Source organism: Heloderma suspectum, chromosome 1, assembly GCF_057233095.1.
Source record: "Heloderma suspectum isolate Gila_16-S chromosome 1, 16-S_ref, whole genome shotgun sequence".
Lineage (NCBI taxonomy): Eukaryota > Metazoa > Chordata > Lepidosauria > Squamata > Helodermatidae > Heloderma > Heloderma suspectum.
Window position 1 is genome coordinate 11,741,472 of NC_139458.1, and position 20,089 is coordinate 11,761,560.

Consider the following 20,089-nt stretch of genomic DNA (forward strand, 5'->3'; position numbering starts at 1 on the left):
CGGGGACCAACTGCCTACCCAGAGCATAGGCTATTCCGCTGTTCATTGCTTAGTCGCTGGTGATTAGCATCTGAAAGAGTCATTAAGTTGTAAAAGGATTAAAGCCTTAAAAAGAATCCTTTCGTCTGTGTCTTGAGTTGGCTATTAGAGTGTACTGAAAGAGGCTGCTAGGGCGCTCCTGACAACAATGTCATCTGTCATGAAGGAACTCAGACTGCTCTAACTTCACACTGAATTGCTCATGAAGACAGCTGCGTGGAGAGCTGGCCATAAGCAGATGCAGAAGGATAACACACTACTTAGATGATAACACACTACTCAGAACATATATGTATGTATGTATTTATTTGTGGGATTTGTATCCTGCTTTAAAAAAAACAATGACAATTCCCCATCCATTGCAAATGTATCAAAACAAAATACAACCAATGAAAAGATATCCACGATATTAAAAAAATGGTAAAGCAGCAGCTAACAGCAACATAACACTAATTCCGTAAAGGAATGCCACACAATTAGTGATCCTTCTGGAATGAGTTATTGGGATGGCTCTGAAGCCAGTTGTGTCCCTACAATCATCATTTCTGTGTCTGCTGAAATAGATCATACTTTGCCTATATCCCGATTGAAGATCATTACTGTGGCTTGGCTTCTTTTGTTTTTTTTCATATTTTTGTTTTTATATCAATAAATAAAAGAAAAAAGGAAAATAAATATTAATTCACAGAACTTAAAACAGAACAGAGAATCAAAATGTTTTGCCTGGTGCTGGAAAGATAACAAAATAGGTGCCAGGCAAGCCTCCTCCTCCTTGAGGAGAGCACTCCAAACCAGGGTGCCTCCACTGAGAAGGCGCACCTCACCACAGATGGCGGGGCACCTGGAGGCGGGCCTCTGAAAACAATTTCAACATAAAGGCAGGTTGACGTGGAGCAGGTGAACACAGACCACAATCTGCCTGGAATCCAAACCTACCTTATGGTGTTGTTGTTAGGATAAAAACCCTCACAACAACTCTATAATGCAGGTTTGGAACAACATAATACAGTAATGGGCGAGCACAGAATTGAACACAGGATTCACCAGTCCAAATCCAAGGCTCTGTCCTTTGTTGCTGTACATACCGGGGAGGGAACAGGTTAAAGGGGAGTGGGGATGCTCTATTTGTGAGCATGCAGACACATTTCGCTGGATGACACTGGAAACAAAATGCTGGACTAGATAGCCCTTGGTGAGATACAGGAGGGGACTGACTTGCGTGTGGAGGAAACATGTATGCTTCTGCACCCTTGGGAGACAATTTAACAACCGACGATGAAGAAAGGAAAGCTCGTTACCTAATCTCTCCACATGAAGGATAGAATACTAAGCACAACTCGAAGAGAAAAAAATCTGACTCCTGCAGTGAATGGCAATGACTTGCATGAACTCTTCTTTATTATAATAAAAATAAAATAAACACAATATGTGACAAAGCAATTTGAACATTTCCCAAACTGACCGCCCCGAGAGTTATGTTGATTAAAGTTCTGCAGGACAATGCACAGACCAGTTGCGCCATAGTACTTGGACTGAAGCCATTTCAGCTCAGTTGGTCTTGGTGGAAGTACAGCCCAATTCTCTGGCTGAACTGGATCGTGTTGTAGGTAGAAATGTCAGCTTGGGGAAAGTGTTTCACCTGTTACTGTCAGGGAAATGCTTTGGTTTTGTTGAAACCAAAGACAAATTCCTGCTTTGCTTCTTTGTGGCCCAAAGACCAGCTTTTTTTGTCACTGTGGGAAATAGATGGTTCGCTAAATGACAAGGGATGAGGAGAACTGGTTCTGTGTGTGTGTGTGTGTGTATGTACTCATGTGTTGCCTGTTGCAATATGACAAGTCTAACAACCTGCTGCCAAAGAATTGACTACTTACTTCAAATCAATAGTGGGCCTTGGACTCCTTGGAGGAAAAGGTGGGATATAAAAGTAATGAATAAATAATATGTGGAATAAAGCACTCGTCCAGACCCCTGCTTCTTGAAGCATTTCTACACCAGGCTAAAATCCCTCAACTTTACTGAGGCTTTCTGCTTCCTTTTTAAATGCAGGATCGTGATGGGCTCCTTTTACACGTGCTTCCCTTCCCCCCTTCCCCCCCCTTATCTACGTTGTTGGCACAGTGGTCTAGCTCCTCTTATTGTCAGATTTCCTCTTTTCAGGAGGAAACTAACGCGCTGTAATTTGATAGCTCATTATCTCCGATCTTTTAAAAAATGGGATAAAGGCCATTTCGTGTGGGAGACACTCTGGAGGTTGACTGCATCATGTAAAGGAGCTGCCAAACTTCCATGAGTAACCAATCTCAATTACAGGATAAAAGCCCCATGTGGAAAAGCCCGTGGACTCATAGTCCCCCTAGGGCAGGGCTGAGAAACGCTTTTTGTGTTGAGGGCCATATTCCTGTGGGGGTAATCCGTCAGGAGCTCTATGCCAGTGGTGGGCAGAGCCAAAGTCAAAGGTAGGTGGGGCTACCCCATTCTCTCTCTCTCTCTCTCTCCCTTCCTTACTCTCTCCTTTCTTCTTCCTCTTGAGTGAGGTGGAGAAGGGGAAGTTCACTCTACCCAGAGCTCTGTTGATTGCTTACAAAGGCCTTCTGAAAATAGCCAAAGGGCCACATGTTGCCCACCCCATGCTCAAGGGACAGTTGAAGCCACAACTGGCATCCGAGTGCAACTCAAGTCTCTTCCACCCATCTTTTTCCCAGCATCTATTCCTTCTCCTTCAGCCTGCCTGCTCCTTAGCATCTCTACCTCTTGGGAACTCTTGCCAGACCTCAGCCAGCCCCACAAAACTACCGCTGTGTCAGGTTTTTTTTAAATCATAGTCAAACTGACAACTTTCCCTTTTCTCATAGATGTTGGACTGTAGACATTCTTTCAGCTTTATTTGCTGAAGGCATCACGCCTTTTCCCCAACTTAATCCTGAGCCCCATGGGACAGGACAACCCATACAGGACAACACCTATGAAAGCTACTCAGACTTGAACCGGAAAACAGACAGCATCTCTGGTAAACGGGACAAATGGAGTGTATGGTATTAATAAAACATTCTTTCATTAAGCTCTGCAGGTGTTAGAAAGAGGTATTTTTCACACCTTCCCCCCCATTGGCTTTTATCACTATCTTCCAGCACATCAGCATTGCCAGGGCATTAATCAAAGGATGACAGGTGTTTATTACCTGTCTACTATGAACCTGCCTCCTTCCCTCCTCCCATGTTTCTGATTACACATCAGTGACAAGTGTAAAATGGAGTGAAATCAGATGGAACAGAAGCCAAGGCATCTGCTAATATAAAATTAGCGTGAAGTTAATCTGTCTGCATGAAGGGATGCTGGGGGTGGGGAATAAATGCCACCACCTCCTTTTATAGTTACAATCAGTTGACTCACCCACATCTAAATGTTCACATTTGTCTTGATCTGGTGCTCCATGTGAACATGGAGGTCCTGTGAGGTGGAGGAGGAATGCAAGCAAAAGATTTCTTGCTGAAGTTATGTATATATATATAGAGAGAGGGAGTCAGCAACTTTCACGTTTCTTTAATCCAGGCATCAGACTTTGGAGGGTTCCCCCCCTTAAATACATATAACTATCTCTCAACATCAAATTCCTGTAGCAAAATTTGAAAATGTTCAAATTTTTGACCATTTTCCTCCCCTCTGTGCCTGCGTGTCAGCTGGAATTAGAGGGCCCTCTCAGACTATGCAGTAGTCCTTGTCTCAGCCGCTTCCCAGGGGACTGTGGCATATTTAAAATGGCAGCCAGGCACCCGGTCCCAGCCACTGCCACCACAGAAGGCTGCTCCTTTCTCTTCCAGAAGTCGGGAAGTGTACACAGGCCTACATGATTGGAATGACCTAGCCACTGTGGAACTGCTCTTCTGAGCACATATACAATCTAATCAAACCAGTTTAACCTGATATACTATCTTCCCTATAAGTCTGAACTCAGGATAAACCAGTTCTGCTAGTTTACAGCAGAAGCTGGCTGTGCACAGTGCTGATTGGCTGGCCATTGTGACATCACGAACACAGTCTCACTTCCCTCCTGGAACAATTTTTCTGTTCTAAAAAACCCAGACTAGTTTTGTTTGTTTCATTTTCCAGCAGCCAAACACAACTATTTAATTTGTTAAGGAAAACCTGCATGGTACTTGAAACACGTACACACACACACACACGAATAGATTAAATTCAATAAATAAATAAATAAATTTTACAAGTAAAAATGGGTCTGGTGGAACATGGTGGGGAGAACCAAAATCTGGTGGAAATCAACTCTGAATTTAAAGGCAAGTATATGTATCATTTGATGAGGAAAGGTCAAAGAGAAGCTGATCTCACCCTGTACTTTAAAAAGCCACATTTTATGTGTGTTGCTGTACACATCCCAAGTTTTCCAGGCAGCTGTAAACATGGTATTTCTTTACTTCTTTTGAAAAATAAATAAATAAATAACCAAACAAACAAATAAATGACAAATTAAACACTATGTGTCTTCGTGGGAAGCACTGCCTGCTCGTATCACCAACTTGACAAGTCAAAATGCAGCTATTTTGATGGTGTGAGGTGTTTGGGGCTTTTAATGGTCACTTCCTTCTATAAATCAGTAATAGGCAGCTCCCTTCACTTGCTCCTGGGATAGAAAAACTATCGACTCCCGCTGCTACACAGCACTGCAGGCTCCAAAAACATCAGGGGGGTCAAAGGGCAGAGAGATTAATCCCCCCAAATAATCAAAACAACTGTGTTAGCTCTCCTGAAGAGCCTGTTTATTCTAGCAGCGGCCGCCCTTGTCAGGATGAACTGCAGGAGGCAGATTTATCAACAGCCTTGTTTGAATCTCCTTTTGCCTTATCATTAGTATCCCTTATACAAAAGGTAACCAGATTGCCCATTGCTTCCTCCACCTCTGTCTATGACTCTAGGATCACAGCATCCCATCAGCACTGATCTACTGGTGCTGGATGAAGGCTCATCTGGGATCTATCTGCTCAATTTCATAGAAGATGAAAGCATAGCCACGAGTCCCAGAAGGACTTCCTCAAGAACATCCTCAATTGTTGCCCCAAATTGCAACCGAGTGTCTGACAGGGCAAGGTGGAATGAGATCTTCTATGTTCTAGGCAATCTATCTCTAAAACTGAGAGATATTTAAGGTACAATCCTATGCATGTTTAGATAGAAAAAGTTCTGTTTAGACAGAAAAAAGTCCCACAACTCCTAGCATTCCCAAGCCAGCCATGCTGGGGAATTGTAGGACATGTAGGACTTTTTTCTGTCTAAACATGCATAGGATTGCGCAGTTAGAGTCCAAATATGTAGTGCTGTAGCTAGCCATTTCTAGTTGGGCAAGATCCCAGTTCTGTGTCCCGCTCCCAGCAATCAGCAGCAGGGTGAATTAAAAACAGTTTGTTGTTGTTGTTGTTGTTGTTCAGTCGTTAAGTCGTGTCCAACTCTTCGTGACCCCATGGACCATAGCACGCCAGGCCTTCCTGTCTTCTGCTCTCTCCTGGAGTGTGCTCAAGTTCATATCCATTGCATCTAGGGATGTACGAAAGTCAATTTCCGTGGATTATGTTGATGGTGGGGGGGGGAGGCTATCCATTCCTCCCCCCCGGAATCCTCCACGGCTGGCTGTGCTCTGCGGCAGCTCTGCAGAGCAGCCACCCAGGCCAGAGACATCCACAGCCGGATTTCCGGCCGTGGAGGGCACTGGGTAAAAAAACCCAACCGCATACGCAAATAGCGGCAGCTACGGCCGCCGCCATTTGCATTCCTTATTTTTGGCCATCTTAGTCTACGTAAATATTTACGTAGACTATGAAGGCGAAAATAAAGGGGAATGCAAATAGCGTAGCGGGCGCTATTTGCGTCCCTTTTTGATTCGCCGTTTTAGCCTACGTAAATATTTACGTAGGCTAAAACGGTGAATCAAAAAGGGATGCAAATAGTGCCTGCTACGCTATTTGCGTTCCCCTTATTTTCTCCGTCTTAGTCTATGTAAATATTTACGTAGGCTAAGACGGCCAAAAATAAGGAATGCAAATGGCGGCGGCTGTAGCCGCCGCCATTTGCGTACGCGCTTTTTTTTTTACCCAGCCATGATAGGCTACATAAAGATTTACGTAGCCTATCACGTCTTGTAAAAAAAAACAACCCCCCCCCCGACAAGACTGCATATGGCGGTGGTGGCGGCCAGTCGGAAGACCAGCTGCTGCCGCCGCTGCCACTGCCCAGAGCATCCGCTCCAGGTAAGTCTTGTCCCGGGGGGAATCTGCGTGGTGGCGGGGGTGGCGGCAGGCCATTCCGCCACAGATTTCGGGGGGCCGAATGCACTGGCATTCGGCCTCACCGAGATCCATGGCGGAATTCTCTGCCATCCCTAATTGCATCGGTGATGCTATCTAGCCATCTCATCCTCTGCCGTACCCTTCTCCTTTGGCCTTCAATCTTTCCCAGCATCAGGGTCTTTTCCAGGGAGTTTTCTCTTCGCATTAGGTGGCCAAAATATTTGAGCTTCAGCTTCAGTATCTGTCCTTCCAATAAGCAGTCAGGGTTGATTTCCTTTAGGATTGACTGATTTGACCTCTTTGCAGTCCAGGGGACCACAGTTCGAAAGCATCAATTCTTCGGCGCTCGGCCTTCCTTATAGTCCAGCTCTCACAGCCATATGTTGCTACTGGGAAAACCATAGCTTTGATTATACGGACCTTAATGCCAAATGTTCAATTATCGAGATTATTCGTGACCAGAAGCTGGTATGCAGCCTGCTATTCACCAATGTCTCATGTCTTTGATTATCTCTTTCTCCATCATTGATATCCAGTGGCTGAATATGCTGTGATGTGGTAAGCTACAAGTACAGACCAATGAGAAGGTGCCGTGACGCTGTTTGGTTTGGTGTACTGCCTTTACTAAGCCTCCAAGCAAGCTGATAGAATTTAGCTTTTTATCTACAATATTGAAAATAGGTTTAATTATTCCATGTTAAAGTTGTCTTAGGGTGCAATCCTATGGCCACTAGTCAGCCGCTAGACAGCCATAGGATAAGTCAGTTCCCTGAGAACCAACTTCCATCCCCTCCCGCACTGTCTCGTAGGCAGCACGGATTGGCCCCGCGCTCATAACAGCAGCGCTAAGCAGTGAAAACGGGGCATTCCTGGGGCGGGGTGGGGAGGGCAGAAGTGCCTTTCCGACACTTCCTATATGTCGACTGACATCCGCACCACCCCCCGCGCTCTGACTTCCCGTGGCTAGACAGCCGAAATCAGCTGTCTAGCCAAGAATGCAGGGCAGCTGAAGCACGAAGGGGAAGATCCCCTCCGCGCTGCTCCTGCCCTGCCCTGGATAGGTGGTCGCCTCTGAGTTCAGAGGCGGCCGCCTGTCCTGATAGGATTGCCCACTTAATGAGCCTCAAGGTTTTCCAAAGTAGAAAAAAAATCCTAAGGGGGCCAAAAATGCGCAATGAGCAATGAGCATGTTCAGTGGCCACAGAATGCCATGACAGACACTGATGGGTTCCTCGGCAGACAAGTCAGTGTAGAAAACTGTTCCCTGAAGGTGGAAAGGTGGAAAGCCACTTGTCTAAGGATGCACATGTCACCTGAGCATGAATCTCACCCTCTTTCTATTACATACAGTCAACATACACTAGTGGCACATCCTCCCAGGCCAAATGACATTTTTAATGCCACATGCACACATGCCCTGAGAAACAGCAACTTGTGAAGACCGGACAAGGAGTTCAGAAGAGAAGCATGACACGATCCCAGAGCCTTTGAACATAAGAACTAAGAAGAGCCCTGCTGGATCAGACCAAGAGTCCATCTAGTCCAGCATTTATTTATTTATTTATTTATTTATTGCATTTATACCCCGCCTTTCTCCCTCTCGCAAGGAACTCAAGGCGGCTTACATTATCCTCCTCCTCACCGTTGTATCCTCACAACAACAACCCTGTGAGGTAGGTTGGGCTGAGAGTCTGTGACTGGCCCAAAGTCACCCAGTGAGCTTCCATGGCCAAGTGGGGACTAGAACCCGGATCTCCCGGCTCCCAGTCCGTCACTCTCACCACTACTCTACACTGGCTCTCTTTCACTACACTGTTCACACAGTGGCCAGCCTGCTGTTGACGGGTAACTCATAAGCAGGACATGAGCGCAACAGCACCCTCCCACCCATGTTCCCCAGCAACTGGTGTACAAAGGCAAACAGCCTTTGATACTGGAGGTGGCATAGAAGCATCAGGACTAGTAGCCATTGAGAGCCTTCTCCTCCAGGAATTTGTCTAACCCCCTCTTAAAGTCATCCAAATTGGGGGCCATCACTACACCCTGTGGTAGCAAATTCTATAGTTTGACTATGCGCTGTGTCAAGAAATGCTTCCTTTTATCTGTCTGGAATCTCACACCAATCAGCTTCATGGGATGACCCCATTGGGTTCTAGTAATATGAGAGAGGGAGAAAAATGTCTCCCTATCCACCTTTGCCACACCACGCATAATTTTGTACACCTCTATCATGTCTCCTTATTTGTCTTTTTTCCAGGCTGAACAATCCCAGTTGCTGTAACCTTCCATCATAGGGGAGTTGTTCCACCCTCTTGATCCTTTTAGTTGCCCTTTTCTGTACTTTTCCCAACTCTACAATCTCTTTTTTTAGGTGCTGCATTCAGCACTGGGGTTCCCTATCGTTGTGACCACTTGGCTCTTGCTTTCCCAGGGCTATGGCTATTTCCAGCTGCTTACGAACTAAGTTCCCATGATAGTAACAATCATGCCAGTGCACAACCACCCAGCTACCTTAGGACTCTTCTGTGTCTCACAAGAAGCAGTGAAAGAGGGAGCCTCTCATGTGTCTTCTTTTTGTGCTCTCGCTGTTATAATGACAAGGGGTTCCCTTTTCCTGTGTGTTTCAGAAATCAACTATAAGTTTTATGACTTATACCTGGCAAGAATAACCCTTGAACCAGCTGCCTCTGTTAAAAATGCTGTTGGCAGAAATGCTTTAAAGCAAAACTCATCTGAGGATTTGCAGAGGAAAATGCTGGTGAGCAATAGGCTTGTGCAGGATTTTATTTCCCATTTAATGTCCTTTGAAGTACTTAGTGTCCTGAAGCTTTTATGGTTTGTTCGCAAAGCAGCAAAACGCTGGCCAGGATAACAATACTTATAGCTCATAAAGCGGCACTTATCTTCATGGGGTTTATTGATTCTAGGCTTGTTTAGGCTCTGTAACTGAAGAAAACCAGAATCGCTGTGTTATTGGCTAAACTGGGCTCTACAGACTGTCTCTCCAAAAAACAGAGGGGAAGAACATTTAGTGTTTTTGTCTGGATTGTGACTGGTCATCATCAGACATGGCTCTCCAACTATTGATTTCACCCATTGCATTATTCTAGTTTCCCCTTCATGGATCACTGCCTTGTTGTGGCAAAGGGGCTTGCGTAACTCAGTGAAGCCATAAGCTATGCCGTGCAGGGCCACCCAAGAGAGACAGGTCATGGCAGAGAGTTCTGACAAAATGTGGTCCACTGGAGAAGGAAATGGCAACCCACTCCAGTATTCTTGCCAAGAAATCCCCATGGAACGTAACACAAGGCTAAAAGATATGATGCCGGAAGATGAGCCCCTCAGGTCGGAAGGTGTCCAATATACTACTGGGGAAGAGCAGAGGGTATTTCCAAGTAGCGCCAGAAAGAGTGAAGTGGCTGGGCCAAAGCCGAAAGGACACTCAGCTGTGGATGTGTCTGGTGGTGAAAAGAAAATCCGATGCTGTAGAGAACCAAGCATGGCCTTGGTGTACAAAATGAAGCAGGACAAAGACTAATAGAGTTTTGCCAAGAGAACACGCTGATCCGTTTGCTAGGGATGTACGAAAGTCACTTACCTTTTCGCAGCTTGGCTTCGCGGTGGGGGGGAGGCGCTTCGCTTTTCCCCCTGAAGTTCAGGCGAGGGGGGGGAGGCGTCCCACCTCGCCCGGCCGAAATTCTGGCCGGGAGGGGGAGGTGCCCTGCCTCGCCCGGCCGAAATTCATGCCGGGGAGAAGCGCCCCGTCTCCCCGGCCGCGAAACAAAAAGTAAAAAAAAAAGACCCCGTGATAGGCTACGTAAATCGTCACGTAGCCTATCACGGGCGACTTTAGGAAAAAAAAAAGCGCGTACGCAAATTTGCATTCCTTATTTTGGCACATCTAGTCTACATAAAGATTTACGTAGACTACGGCGAAAATAAGGGCAACACAAATAGCGTGCCCTTATTTTCGCCGTAGTCTATGTCTTTACGTAGACTAGACGTGCCAAAATAAGGAACGCAAATGGCGGCACCCCATGGGTGCCGCCATTTGCGTACGCGCTTTTTTTTTCTTTCAAAGTCACCCGTGATAGGCTACGTGACGATTTACATAGCCTATCATGGCTGACTTTGGAAATCTAGCCGTCATAGGCTACGTAAATCGTTACGTAGCCTATCATGGGTGTTTTTGTTTTGTTTTTACTTTAGGGGTTTTTTTTTGCAATGGTGGCGGCGGCAGCCAGTCGGGAGACCGGCCGCCGCCCCCGCCCGCGCCGAAACGCTGCCAAAACGCCGCTGGGACCCGCCGCCGAGAGGGACATTCGCCGAAGGTAAGTCCCATCCCGGGGGGGGGTGGGGGGCCGGCGGAGAATTTCCCAACCAACTTTGGGGGGCTGAATGCGTCGGCGCTCGGCCTCCCGAACATTCAGGGAGAAATTCTCCGCCATCCCTATAGCAAACACTCTTTTCCAACAGCACAAGAGGCGACTCGACACATGGACATCACCAGATGGTCAATATCAAAATCAGATTGATTATGTACTTTGCAGCTAAAGATGGAGAAGTCAGTAAAAAAATTATACAGTCAGTAAAAACAAGACCTGGAGCTGACTGTGGCAAGCGACGCTAACGAGAAAAGGAGTCCAAGATGGGCGGGAGCTTTTAAAAAATGAAATTCTCAAGGCACAATCACAAACAATTCCAAAAAGAAGAAAAGGTGGAAGACAACAGAAGAAGCCAATGTGGCTTCACAAAAAGCTTAGAGATGACCTGACAACAAAAAAGCACACATATAGGAAGTGGAAAGAAGGCCAAGTAACAAAGGAAGAGTACAGGCAGGTAGCACAGAATTGCAGGGATGGCGTCAGGAAGGTTAAAGCTGAGAACGAGCTGAGGTTAGCGAGGGATGCTAAAAACAACAAAAAGGCTTTCTTCAGCTACGTGCATAGTAAAAGTCAGAGGAAAGAAATGGTTGTTCAGCTATTAAATAAGGATGGCAAAACGATAACAGATGACAAAGAAAAGGCAGAGGTGCTCAATTCCTACTTTGGCTCAGTCTTCTCCCAAAAGAGGGTCTATGAGCCCCCTGGCAAAGGCGAAGTGCAAGCTGAGGGGGCAGGATTGCAGCTTGAGATCAATAGGCATATGGTTAAGGAACACCTAATGACTTTGAATGAGTTCAAATCTCCAGGGCCAGATGAACTGCATCCTAGAGTAATAAAGGAACTAGCAGAAGAACTCTCAGAACCTCTGTCTATTCTCTTTGAGAAATCATGGAGGACGGGTGAAGTGCCAGATGACTGGAGGAGAGCTAATGTTGTCCCTATCTTCAAAAACCTGGGAACTACAGACCAGTCAGTCTGACATCAATCCCAGGGAAAATTCTGGAGCAGATGATAAAGCAATCCATCTGGAAGCACCATGAAAACAATGCAAGAAAGATCTTGGAATTGTTGTCGATCACAAGCTGAATATGAGCCAACAATGTGATGTGGCTGCAAAAAAGGCAAATGCTCTTTTGGGCTGCATTAATAGAAGCACAGCTTCCAAATCCTTGGAAGTACTAGTTCCCCTCTACTCAGCACTAGTTAGGCCTCATCTGGAGTACTGTGTCCAGTTCTGGGCACCACACTTTAAGAAGGGTGCAGACAAACTGGAGAGGGTTCAGAGGAGGGCAACAAAGATGATCAGAGGACTGGAAACAAAGTCCTATGAAGAGAGACTGAAAGAACTGGGCATGTTTAGCCTTGAGAAGAGAAGACTGAGGGGAGATATGATAGCACTCTTCAAGTACTTGAAAGTTTGTCACAGAGAAGAAGGCCAGAATCTCTCCTTGATCATCCCAGAGTGCAGGACACAGAATAATGGGCTCAAGTGACAGGAAGCCAGATTCCGGCTAAACATCAGGAAAAACTTCCTGACTGTTAGAGCAATACGACAATGGAACCAATTACCTAGGGAGGTGGTGGGCTCTCCCACACTGGAGGCATTCAAGACGAGGCTGGGCAGCCATCTGTCAGGGATGCTCTGACTTGGATTCCTGCATTGAGCAGGGGGTTGGACTCGATGGCCTTGTAGGCCCCTTCCAAACCTACTATTCTATGATTCTATGAGATCATGAGCTTCTTGTTGCAAAATTTCGGCTTAAATTGAAGAACGTATGGAAAACCACTAAACCATTCAGGTATGACCTATATCATATCCCTTATGAATATACAGTAGAGATGACAAATAGATTTAAGGGATTAGACCTGATAGACAGAGTGCCTGAGGAACTATGGACGGAGGTCTGTAACATTGTTCAGGAGGCAGCAACTAAATCCATCCCAAAGAAAAAGAAATGCAAGAAAGCAAAGTGGCTGTCTGATGAGGCTTTACAAGTAGCTGAGGAAAGAAGGGAAGCAAAAAGCAAGGGAGAAAGGAGAAGATATCTCCAACTGAATGCAGAGTTCCAGAGAATAGCAAGGAGAGACAAGAAGGCCTTCTTAAATGAACAATGAAAAGAAATCGAGGAAAACAATAGAATGGGAAAGACTAGAGATCTTTTCAAGAAAATCGGAGATCTCAAGGGAACATTTTGTGCAAAGACGGGCATGATAAAGGACAAAGAAGGCAGGGACCTAACAGAAGCAGTTGAGATTAAGAAGAGGTGGCAAGAATACACAGAAGAACTATACAGGAAAGATCTTAATGTCCCTGATAGCCATGATAGTGCGGTCACTGAACTTGAACCGGACATCCTAGAGAGTGAAGTCAAGTGGGCCTTAGGAAGCATTAGTAACAACTAAGCTAGCGGAGATGACAGTATTCCAGCTGAGCTATTTAAAATCCTAAAAGATGATGCTATTAAAGTGCTGCACTCAATATGCCAACACATTTGGAACACTCAACAGTGGCCACAAGACTGGAAAAGGTCAGTTTACATTCCAATTCCAAAGAAGGGCAATGCCAAAGAGTGTTCAAACTACCGTACAATTGTGCTCATTTCACATGCCAGCAAGGTTATGCTCAAAATCCTACAAGCTAGGCTTCAGGAGCATGTGAACTGAGAACTACCGGAAGTACAAGCTGGGTTTTGAAGAGGCAGAGGAACTAGAGATCAAATCGCCAACATTCATTGGATCATGGAGAAAGCAAGAGAATTCCAGAAAAACGTCTATTTCTGCTTCATTGACTACGCTAAAGCCTTTGATTGTGTGGATCACAACAAACTGTGGCAAATTCTTAAAGTGATGGGAGTACCAGACCACCTTACCTGTCTCCTGAGAAACCTGTACGAGGGTCAAGAAGCAACAGTAAGAACCGGACATGGAACAACCGATTGGTTCCAAATTGGGAAAGGAGTACAACAAGGCTGCATATTGTCTTATTATTTAACTTATATGCAGAGTACATCATGAGAAACGCTGGGTTGGATGAATCACAGGTCGGAATTAAGATTGCCGGGGGGGATTATCAACAACCTCAGATACGCAGACGATACCACCCTAATGGCAGAAAGCGAAGAGGATCTAAAGACCCTCTTGTTGAGGGTGAAAGTGGAGAGTGCAAAAGCTGGTTTGAAACACAACATTAAAAAAACGAAGATCATGGCATCAGGCCCCATCACTTCCTGGCATATAGAAGGGGAAGAAATGGAAGCAGTGACAGATTTTATTTTCTTGGGCTCCAAGATCACCGCAGACGGTGACTGTAGCCATGAAATTAAAAGACGCTTGGCTTTCTCCTTGGGAGGAAAGCTATGGCAAACCTAGACAGCATGGTAAGGAGCAGAGATATCACCTTGCTGACAAAGGTTCATATAATCAAAGCTATGGTTTTCCCAGTAGTAACGTATGGCTGTGAGAGCTGGACTATAAAAGAAGGCTGAGCACTAAAGAATTGATGCTTTCGAACTGTGGTGCTGGAGAAGACTCTTACGAGTCCCCTGGACTGCAAGGAGGTCAAATCAGTCAATCCTAAAGGAAATCAACCCTGAGTGCTCATTGGAAGGACAGATACTGAAGGTGAAGCTCAAATATTTTGGCCACCTAATGCGAAGAGAAAACTCACTGGAAAGTATCCTGATACTGGGAAAGATTGAATGCAAAAGGAGAAGGGGACGGCAGAGGATGAGATGGCTAGATAGCATCACCGATGCAATGGATATGAACTTGAGCACACTCCGGGAGAGAGCGGAGGACAGGGAGGCCTGGCGTGCTATGGTCCATGGGGTCACGAAGAGTCGGACATGACTTAACGACTGAACAAAAGAACAATTGTTCTAGTTTACTTCATGACTTGAACACCATTCCATTGCCTCCTGAATTCTGGTTTAATTAGGCCAGGGCCAAATCTGGTTTTGCCAGGAAGTCCGAGGGCTGCACACACATGTGTGTACACACACCGGGGGGGCAGAGATGCACACACATATTAGAGACTAGGGATGTGCGAATCAGACAAACTTGAACTCAGCAAAGTTCTCCAAATTCCATCTTGAAGCTCATCCCAACTCATCTGTATCAGATTGCAAGCTTTGCTTTTTTCTTTTCGCATGAAAATATGTGCATATTTTGATGTGTAGTTTTACAAATGTATGCATCAATTGTGCTCATTTTTCATAAACCTTTTAAAAAATGTATGTATTCTGTTGAACGTATTTTTGGGGATCCGCGAATTACATTGTAAAATTGGAAATGTGGCTGTGACTTCAGCCACAGTTTACGTAAGAGTCCGTGTGCAGTCCGGAAGCAGTGAACTGATCCTGATAAAAAATGAACTGAAACTATTTTCTCATACATCCCTACTGGGTACACACACACACACACACACACACACACTGCACGCACACACACACACACACGTACTAGGAGAGTACACAGGCACACTCACACACATACTAGGAGGGTACACAGACACACACATACTATGAGGCACACACACACAGCCCGATCCAGGCTGGCTTGGGGTCACTTTGCCATTAGCAATGCTAAAGCAACTATCACAGCTGCTTTGGAGCCGCTGGGGAAGTTACTAAGAACTGGAGCATGTACCATTTGCTGCAGCTTTCAGTTCCTTTAGTTCATTTGCATCTTTCCCCCTTCTATATTTCTGATTCACTTTTGCTATATAAATGCACATTTAAAAGAACACTGCAAAAGAAAAACAACCTTGATTTTATTATCTTTTTCTGATGGCATTTTATGGTCGCACGTATGTCCATTGAGGGGGCCCTTGGCCAAATGTCCTCTGGTGGGCACCTTCTTACCTCCGTGGACCGTCTTCATAGTGGTACCAGCAGCAGCAGGAGGAGCAATGCTCTGAACCAGTACTGGGAGGTTTGGGAGCCACTATTTTAATTCCTCAAATGCCCCCCAGTCAAGTGTCACTTCAAGGCCTTGTGAGAAATTGGAATGGCATGGAGCTGATCAGAGTGCTGGCTGACACATTGTTTGGTGGGGTGGGCCCAGGACAAGCATCAGCAGTCCCCTGAGGATGCCATGTGCCAGGGCTGCCCTCTGGGTAAAAGAGCAAAAGAATTACAGCGTGTGCAGTCACATCAAACGTACTTTTTGGGGCAGTGTTTTGTCAATCTGCCAATGGGTGAATGAAGGAACTCAAAGCTGCGGCAAACTGCACATGCTCAACACTATGAATAAAATCTGGAAACAGAAGCAACAACCCAGAATTAGGGGATTCCCAATGTGTTATTTGTTCTCTGTTGGCAAAACCATTGCCCTGTGTAGGCATTAAGCTTGGTCACTGAAGCACCCATACCCCGCCCACATCATCCCCATGCACCCAACTACCCTAAAGACCTTTGTGTGTTTAGTGCTAAGGGCTGACATAAGGGCCGACAATGCCTAGAAATTGGCAGGACAGGTTTCCTGTTCATGGGGAGGTTTTTAAGCACATTCCACTCTAAATCTGCATCTGCAGATTTGCACATATACCTATACACCGACATATGCACATTTTATCTTATATTTTGGTGATGCATTTTCCCTCTCTTTTGGAGGTGATGTATAAGTGGCCACTTTACAGCAGAGCTATCTCTGGTCACTATAGTGTTTAACTAAGAGCTATTCAGTGATTATGAACAGTCTGGAAACACCAGGGGGAAAACCAGTGCAATACTGAACAACAAACATGATCTCAGCTTGTCTTTTGGGCCTTGCTCACTCTCGAGTCCTTGACGTGATGAGATAGTAGCTGAATGCTGCCTGAAAGCCATGTGAATATTACTAGTTCAAAGTGCTGCAAAACATCAGCAAGAAGGATTCATTCTGCTTCAAAGTGTCGCTGCTGCTGAAATATCCTGTTGACAATAACTAAATAAAGGAAGCTCAGATGACCAAAACTGAGCTTGTTAGATCAACCCAAAGCCTTTTGCAACACTTCTCAGCTCCTTCGCAAGCTTTGTGGCAAAGTGTTTGCTTCAATCTAGCCTAGGCCTTGTATTGTTCAACGTAATACATCTCGGAAAAGCCCTGAGCCACCACTAGGTCAAAGTCCATTCCAAGCGAATTAACATAAACTTTACTGCAGGGGTGCAGAACAAATATGGCCTCTTGCGCTCCTGATAAGGCCATGCCCCTTTCCCCTGGCCTCACCCCAAAACACCAATGGTTTGGTGGTTTCCTGCAGTTTTATGCAGTTCTCTCTCCTTCTCCCCCAATTCTAAATGGCTGAAATGCCTCTGCTAAGGCTTAGTTACGGGCAATAAGAGCTTTAAGCTACAATAGGCTGGTATTTTTTGTATTTTGGTCCAGCTCTTTTGCCTTTGGCTCCACCCACCTGGAATGTGGCTCCCAAGCGCCTCTCTGAAATGGAATTTGGCCCTCAGGCTGAAGCAGGTTCTGCACCCCTGCTTTACTGAATACGAGCTGTGGAACAGCACAAATCTAAGATCTTGCAAGTAGTCCTTGGGGATATTTTAAAACATGGTAGCATTTTGAAACATATTAATGTTTTTGCTTTTTAGGAGACATCTGTACATATGCAAATACACATCATCGTTTTCTTGGCTTTACTTACACTATTGGTCAAGTGGGGAAAGAGATCAATCCCAACCCTAATGGCTTGATCCTAAACCTCTTCACTCAGATGTAAGTCCCAATGAATCCAGTGGTGCTTACATCCTGGAAAATTATTTTGGGATTATAGTCTAAATCTCCTTACCCTTTTTCAAAATAAAAGCTCATAACTGGAACAGGCACATTAAGGAGAGAGTTATACTGCTGCCACTAGACAAAAGTGATGGAGGCTGGTGGCTCCGATGTCAGTGGGGCGATAAAACCGCTCCAGGTTTCAATCAGAACCAGTCAGAATTCTAAAGGAGCTCCTTTAGAATTCTGACTGGTTCTGACTGAAACCCAGGGCTGAGTCACCACCCTACTGCCATCAGAACTACCAGCCTCCACTGGCCAAAACCCAATTCTCCATGCAAGTACAGCAACAGTTATGGTACAAGAACATACGACTTGCCTTGCTAAATCAGAGCAAAAGTATATACTCCAGCAGTCTGTTTCTAGGGGAGGGCAGCCAGATGGCACAGGGTGCTCACAAGCCATACCCCATTCCTAGCATCTAGTATTCAGAGCTATACTGTTTCTGTACATGGAATTTATCTAATAACCCTGTTAATAGCCTTCTTCACATATACATGCAGCTGTATGGGAGCTATTTTTCTGTGGTGCTTCCCATCCGAGCATTCTAGACCCTCCTGGCAGGGTGGCAAATCAGGTATGTGGAAAAGAACTACCAGTCCTAGCATCCTCAACACAAATTATACAAATAGAACCCCCATCCCAGGTGGGGAAAGATGTTTCGCTGGGGGCATGGAAGCACCTACTGCAACCGCTGTTGCTTTCTCCTGCCCTTGCCCCAAAGACAAATTCTTGGGCTTCAGAGCAGGGAAAGGGGGAGCCAGCCGTCGCATAGGCAGGCACTCTGCAAGCACCTTCATACTTTTGCAAGTGTTCGGGTTGAGTACTTACAGAAGTTCAACCCCTTTGCTCATGCATCCCTATTCCCTAGTTTATTGTGCTAAAACCTGGTTGTTTGAAAAAGCCTAAAAAATTGGCGTGAACCTCTTGATTCTCCTTACTGTATAACATTCAGAGCACTTCTGGGCATAAGGAAATATAAAAATAGAGTGAAGCTGGCCCTGGATAATTTGCCTCTTGATCTGCTCTCAAGGATGAATACAAGACACACCAGTTGGATGCAAAGCTGGGAAATGCCTCCCTTTATCCATGCACACAAAATCTGTGAAAATGAAGTGTAGAAATTAATTCTCACCTCCTTGCTGAAACCGCTTCATTTTAGGATTAAGATTTCCTGCAGCAGGAGGGCTCCAAAGTCAATCAAACTCAAACGTGTGTGCAGAATTTATCGTGCTGAGAATGCCCTTGATAGATGTTCCTGAGTGGTGATTATGCTAAGCAGAACCCGTTGGCTGAGCCCCACCTGAAATCCCACTAGCACTAATCATGCATTTTACTGACTGTGGAAATTAAAATTAGGTGAACGCTGTTGGATGACAATCTGTAGTCTGCCCCACCGTTCCCCTTTCTGAAGGCACTGCACCATGGCAGGCAAAGACAATCTGAATGCTGTGGTTATTTTTGCAGAAATTAACTGGCTATTTCAAAAGCAAAGACTAAATTCCAATTTCTGAACATGAACCCCATTTTGAATTCCCCCCATCCCTGTTAATCTGGTACTAAAGGGGTTAACAAAGAGTAAAGATGTCTAATTTGATCTGGAATGGTTGAAGGACCTGAGTGAGGGTTTTGGGGAGACCTACAAGAAGAGCCCCTAAAAGATCCCAGACTTGTAATGAGTTTTATATTCCAGACTCTTGACCCCTGGGTGAGAAGACCTTGAAGTTTGATTCTATGCGAATTGATATTATTTCACTATGCTAAGATTTTGCAGGACCGTCTTTGAAGAAAGGGGGGAAAATGCAGCTGTCTTTACAAGCGGCTTCACAGAGGTTGTTCAAGGCCATGGTGTGCTGGCAGAGTGTCTAAGTGAGATGAACAGAAGAATTGAACATGTTCAGATGCCTACTGAGAGGAGGAAAAATACTCTTTTGACATCTCGTGGTGTACACCTGCTGATAAGAGAATGTCCTTGCTTGACACTAGTTGGGTGGGGAAAGCTGTAGGCCTGAGCACGAGCAACAACTGCGAGGAGGTGTTCAGGCAGATATGACCCAAAATGGCCAAAGATGACCAGGAGTTCAAAGAAGATATACCAGGGAGAAATGAGTCAGTCAAGATAACATGCCCAAATGGCAGACTTTGGGCCATGTTTTGGGACATTTCAAAGTGACCCGTTTGTAATGGTGTTCCTCAAACACATGAAAGTGTGGGAGATAGATGAGACACCTTACTTCTGATTGGTGAGCGAATGCGCTGACCACGTGCACTCCATTTTGATTGGAAGATTATCGTCTCATTGCTCCTTGGGCCCCACCTTTGACCAGAGCAAGGGTATAAAAGCACAGGTGATGAGAGCTCCTTGCTGCTCTCGTTCCTGCTGCTGCTGTTACTTCACTTCACTCTTTCTGCCTCGCCACCAGACCCAAGGATTTGAGTAATTATGGGCCTCTTTAGAATCTTAGATTTTGGAACGTAGAATATTTTCTGAAAGGTAGAACTTAGAATTATTTCTGAGTTTGGGACTTAGAGTTATTTCTAAGCTTGAGACTTGTAGGTTATTTCTGAGGATGGGATTTGGAATCCCATCTTCAGAATGGGCATTTA

General features: G+C 45.4%; 1 long non-coding RNA gene across 1 annotated transcript in view; it reads right to left on the reverse strand.

Annotated features, from left to right (window-relative positions):
* The window catches only part of LOC146356908 (uncharacterized), a 105,946-nt gene extending 87,223 nt beyond the window's left edge, over positions 1–18,723 (reverse strand). Inside the window, exon 1 of the long non-coding RNA XR_014788014.1 lies at positions 18,618–18,723. This is a non-coding gene — a long non-coding RNA (uncharacterized LOC146356908). The remainder of the gene's footprint in view (positions 1–18,617) is intronic.
* Between the last annotated feature and the right edge of the window lie 1,366 nt (positions 18,724–20,089).